Source organism: Eucalyptus grandis, chromosome 5, assembly GCF_016545825.1.
Source record: "Eucalyptus grandis isolate ANBG69807.140 chromosome 5, ASM1654582v1, whole genome shotgun sequence".
In the NCBI taxonomy this organism is placed as follows: Eukaryota; Viridiplantae; Streptophyta; class Magnoliopsida; order Myrtales; family Myrtaceae; genus Eucalyptus; species Eucalyptus grandis.
In genome coordinates, this window is record NC_052616.1 from 2431772 (window position 1) to 2437972 (window position 6201).

General features: G+C 39.2%; 1 pseudogene; it reads right to left on the reverse strand.

Annotated features, from left to right (window-relative positions):
* Positions 1-2078: 2078 nt before the first annotated feature.
* On the reverse strand, positions 2079-5134 carry LOC120293464 (annotated as a pseudogene).
* Between the last annotated feature and the right edge of the window lie 1067 nt (positions 5135-6201).

The following is a 6201-nucleotide window of genomic DNA, read 5'->3' on the forward strand; positions in this document are numbered from 1 at the left end:
GCCGAGATAGTATTTTCCCAGGAAGTGAAGAAGCTGCAGGCAGAGCAGTTCAAGACTTTTGAGCAAGTTACTCTCAAGCCCTTCGAGCGAGACCATGCTTATATTGTCGGTGGCTATAGCATGCCAAAGAAACAGAAAGCTGCTCCCGCATCATAAAAAGTCCCAGGCCACCTTTGCTGTTGAATCTTCATGTATGTCTTTATTAGATTGGAAGTTGGAACTTCAATGTATTCAAGGTTTTGGTGGGCTCTTGTAATGGACCAATATTCTGAAATGAGTTCAGATTTTTTTTTCACCTTAAGGCCGGTAATTCAGTCGATAATTTTCATGTCCAATTATCTGAAACAACAATTTACTGCATTGTTTGAATTATCAACTTCTAATCTTTTTGCTATGACAACATCTAATTGAATAAACTTCACACTTGCATTTCAAATTAATGGATGCTTATCAAAATTTTCCAAAAAGGGCTAATGGTACACATAATTTTCTATATATAGAGGAGAACTTATTGATCAGTGTAAATCAAATTGAGATTGTAGAGGATGACCAGGTATGGTTATAAAATTTGAGTTTCACAAGGTGTGTATGATTGGACGTATTTTGTGCAAATTGTATGATTAATAGATCATGATAGGCTCAACGATAATTAATTTGAGTTTGTATAGAATGGAACACAATACACAACCCACTGAATTTTCCTAGATTTTTATCTTTTGCATCCAAATAAATTGCTTATAGACGGCAAAAAGGATTTTTTTTTTTTTTTTGGAAAATTTCTAACGAAAAGACAATACCAAGCACCATGAAAATTCTTTAAAAACCGTTTTTAGTGAAATACTCATATTTTTATGCATGTTCATGATTAAAAGATACGCAATCGAATTGGATGAGCTGGAAATTCAACTAGATATTTCATAATATAACATAATAATTATCATAAATTGTAATGAGGGCCGGGTAGCCAGGAGATAGCTCCTTCCTATCCCTCCTTGTATAGGCAAATCACCAATTGTATCCTCCAAATGCTGTGAATACATATGTGATTGAAAACATATGTCAACAATTTTCAGTTGGAGAGTGGGCCAACTAAATTGCTCCAAATTATTGCCACAACATCGGCCTAAAGAGTTGTAACACTCTCAATTGAGGTACTTCACAGCTCACGTAAAAGCTGATTCCGTGTTCACAAGAATAATTGGAACTTATATTACATGTAACGAAGTAGTTGGTTTGCATGGATAAATTGTTCACAGTGATCGCAGTTACAAATACAATTTCGGGAGTCGGATAGGATTATGTGATTTGCTTCTCAAATTCCTGCTCTGCCCCTGGATGCATTGTAAATGAAAAGGTTCACGGAAGAAGGAATGCATCGAACCGTCGTCAAATTTAAAAAGCTACTTGTAGTTCATGCAGCGATTGGGCTGAAACTCGAGTTTTATTGAATAACAGACAAGATTTAGTCCTCATTTCGAGCCGTGGCCGGGATCCGAGAACCGTTGCCGTTCCCTGGATCTACTATAATAACATAGCATGCACCCCCTTTTCTGGGACTAAGCATGGAAGAAAAAAAAACTACTGAAATTGCAGAAACCGACGCCAAGCACTCCTGAGTTCATATAACCTGGAAGAGATTTGTAGATTCATTCATTCATTCAGCAAAGTTGATATATTGTCTATTAAAAGCATACTCCTGATAAAGCTGCATAAAGGTCCTAAAGTCATTGCAATTTGGTGAAATTGCAAATGCATATGCCGAATATATTTAACGGATGGGGCTATGATTAGCCTCTCATCCGCTTTGATCATGAAAAATTCCTCATGCTGCCCTTAGAGTTCTAACAATGATTCTACAGGATGAATTCTCTATTTCTGTAATGGGATGCATGTAATTCAGTTGGCAGTCTTCTTTTTTGATTCACACAAAACTGGAAAATTGAGGAATTGTGGGTGCATTTTTGAGTTTATCCAGACAAGCAGGCACATGAATGCGTGCTTATCGTTGCATATATGGCAATGATCTAGTCGTCGAATGGAAAATAAAATGCAGAAAAGCCATTGATCTTATATATTACCTATCCTTGGAAACCAGCTGCATGAAGTTTATCCCTGATAAAACGTAGCTGAGCTTCGACTTTTGTGATGTTCATCCGCTCTCTGCGAGCTTGGACCGAGCAGGCGACTCCAATTCTATAAACCATCTCTAGACAATCGCAAGCTGCATCTCCTCTGCTGATGCCCATGTGGCTCTCCATTTCTTGAAGTAGAAGAGGATCGGTAATCTCTAGAAGTTGTTCGGGCAAGGCTTCCTTGACGAACTTATGAAGGTTAAAATTTTCTTTGAACATTTCATTCGTTGGACTCATGCCCGTGAACATCTCTAGCAAGAGAATGCCATAACTATAAATATCGCCTTCTCTTGGAGCCATGCTTTCCATTCCATATTCTGCACTTCATTCAAATTGCAAATAAAAGATAAATAATAGCAGCAGAACCAGTTGAGGCAGATGGAAATAGCGCGCAAATGCTTGCTGCTTTTTTATTGAATGTGATGTGTCCATTTGCCTTTAGGGGATAAAGAAGAGGAGACTTACCTGGAGCAGCATATCCAACAGTTCCTCTTACACCGGCAGAGCTCATACTCGCTTTAGTGTCATTGGGGATTCAATCATGATCTTCGCCAAACCAAAGTCTCCAACATGTCCAACCATTTCAGCATCTAGTAGGATGTTGCTTGGCTTCAAATCACAATGGATAACAGGGCTTTGTAGGTTGTTATGGAGATAATATAATGCTGAAGCAACATCAATGGAAATATTTATCCTTCGGATGAGACTCAATGTTTGCACCTTCCCATCTACATTAGCTGGTGATGGGCTTGGATGCAGCCAATCTTCTAGGCTGTCATTGACCATGAACTCATAAACCAAGGCCTTAAACTCATTGCCACTATAATCAATGCCCGAGCAAACTGTTAGGACTTTCAAAAGATTGCGGTGTCGGATGTTCCTTAAAGCCTCGCACTCGGTTATGAAGCTCTTCGCAGCACCGTGAAGCATCAAATTAAGTACCTTCACAGCGATGACAGTTCCATTCTCATCAAGGACTCCCTTGTAAACAGATCCAAAACCGCCCACCCCAATCAAGTTACTTGAAGAAAACCCGTCGGTTGCTTTAATGAGAGTTCGATAAGATAGACTCAATGATGAATCATCTTTGGAATTTGAAACTAGCTCTGTTCTTTTCTTCTTCTTCAACCGACCAAAGTACATAAGAGCAAGAACAAGAGCTATTCCAAGAATGCCGAAGAAAATCAAGATGGTGAGCTTCCACTTAAGGAATAGTTTTCGGCTTGACTTTCTAGAGCTGCATTTTGAGAGACGAAATTTGGGCAATCTTGCGCAAAGCTTGTCATTTCTAGAGACAAAAGTAGCGCTGACATTATTAAAGATTCCTATAGTCGGTAATGTGCCTTCAAAGTTATTGTATGACAAATTTAAGTTCTCCAAGAAGTGAAATGCCTTGAAAAACTCTGGAATCGGACCAGATAAATTGTTGTGTGAAAGATCTATCTCCTTGAGATTCCTCAACATACTCATAGATGAAGGAATGGTGCCTTGGAAAGAATTCTCTTGCATTTTGAGCACCTCCAATCCAACACAACTGCTAAGACTAGCCGGAAGGTCACCATCCAACATGTTTCTTGAGACATCCAGTTGAGCCAAAAGATACAATTTCCCGACTTCCTCAGGTAGGACACCGGTGATATGGTTTCGAGACAAGTTCAGAAGTATAGATAGTGATGAGAGGCCTATAAACTCTGGCGGTATAGTTCCATTTAAGTTGTTACTAGATAGATCAAGTTCCACCAAACTTCGGCACTCCGATAGACGTGAAGGAATGTAGCCGTGAAAGTGATTGTGATTGAGATAGAGTCGTGCTAGGTTTACTAGGTTTCCTAATGAAGAAGGAATTCCTCCGGAAAACTTGTTATATGATAGATCTATTTCCACTAAGTTATGAAGATTTCCTAGAGTGGAGGGGAGCGTTGAAAACCTGTTGTGTTCCAAACTAAGCCTTGTAAGTTGATGAGATTTCCAACTATTTTGGGAATCTTGCTAAACAGTAGATTCCTTGCTAGCCTCAAAGTGACGAGAGTATTAGAGAAATTACCAATGCACTCGGGCAACATCCTGCCAAAGCTGTTGTTTTGCATAGACAACACCACTAGAGAGGTGGCGTTAGTCAATGAGCAAAAGAAGCTTGAAGCACTGTACCCTCCGCTTCCAAGATAATTAGTACTTATTCCCAATATTTTGAGCATGTTTAAGCGGTCCAAAGGAGGCATATTCCCCGAGAATTTGTTGTCAAAGACTTGTAGCCACCTTAAAGTGGTTGCATTAGACATTGACCGAGGAATCACTCCAGTGAATCGGTTGAACCCAATGTTGAAAATCTCAATGTTTGGAAGAGCAAAGCCTATATTGGCAGGAAGATTCCCTCCTATTTCATTATGATTGATACTGAACCCCTTTATGGAAGAAAGATTGAAGATAGGTGGAGGAATTGTGCCTGACAACCTATTTTCATCTAATTGAAGCGCTTTGAGTTTGGTTAATTTTCCTAGAGCTTGGGGTATCTTCCCGCCCAACTCATTGAAAGAGAGACCAAGACCCTCTAACAATGACATGTTTCCGATGGATAAAGGAATACTTCCCGTTAGATGGTTAACACCTAAGGCAAGAAGCTGAAGCTTCACTAAAGAACCGAACTCAATGGGAATTTCTCCAACCAGCCGGTTGTAAGAAAGGAGGAGCTGTGTAAGGTGAGTGCAACTCGACAAGTTTCTCGGGATTTTGCCTTCCAATGTGTTGACGGATAATCGCAAGACACGTAGATTGTGCAAATGGCTGACTTGTTGTGGGATTTCATGATGAAAACTATTGTTGAAGAGCATCAGGACTCTCAAGAAACTCAAATTTCCAATTTGAGGGGAGATGGATCCCGAAAGCTTCAAGGCTTGTAGGTCTAGTCCTGTGACTCTGCGATGTAGGCGACCGCACATGACACCGTGCCATTGACAGTGGTCAGTCGTATGGTTCCATGAATTCAGCACCCCAAAAGGGTCCATAGTTATTGCGGCCTTGAACGCAAGCAAAGCAAGCTTATCCGTTATATTGTTAGCTGAAAGGACTTGGCTAATGCATGGCAAAAGCACTACACAAGTGAAAAATAGACGACATGATGATGAGAACTCAAGAAAAGACAAATTGGGAGGCTTCATAGTACTAGAGGTGAAATCTTAATTGATACTTGAAGAATGTAAGAAAATTGAAGAGAAGGAATTTTTGGAAGCATAAGCAGGTCTTGTTGGAATTTGAACGTACATGCTCCGATGGAGAATATATTTGTTAAGGAGGTCTTTGTAAGTCCAATCTCAGCCGTACACGCCAAGTTCATGAGCCATCCCGCTCCATATGTCACGGCAAAGTTTTAGTATAAGGTGAGAACTCAAGAAAAGACAAGTTGGGACGCTTCATAGTACTAGAGGTGAAATCTTAATTGATACTTGAAGAATGTGAGAAAATTGAAGAGAAGGATTTTTTGGAAGCATAAACTGGTTTTGTTGTAATTTGAACGTACATGCTCTGATGGAGAATATATTTGTTAAGGAGGTCTTTGTAAGTCAAATCTCAGCCGTACACGCCAAGTTCATGAGCCATCCCACTCCATATGTCACGGCAAAGTTTTAGTATAAGGAGAAAAGTCAAGAAAAAGAACCCTCTTTTTGAAAAAGGTTTCTTTTTAACTTAAAAAAATCTCATTATACCCTTTTATGTAACAATCTCACCTTATCTGTTTCATTTTCACAATGGCTTAGTTTGGATAAAGTTTTAGTGCAGTCAATTGATTAATACATAGGAATTTATAGACACAAATATGTTAGTATTTCAAGGTAGAATAACAATTTGCAAATGGCACAATATGTGGGTCCTAATAATCCCAGTATGTTTGTGGACAAAAATGATCTTCATAGATCAATTTGGGCAACAATTTACGAAGAAGATGATCCACTAATCTTTAACCGACATTTATGTCTTGAAGAAATCAAGAATAGGGCCATACAAACATATCCAAAGTGTGCATATTTCTCCATACAAAACATATAGACATTGCCTATTCTCCGAATGTGGGATT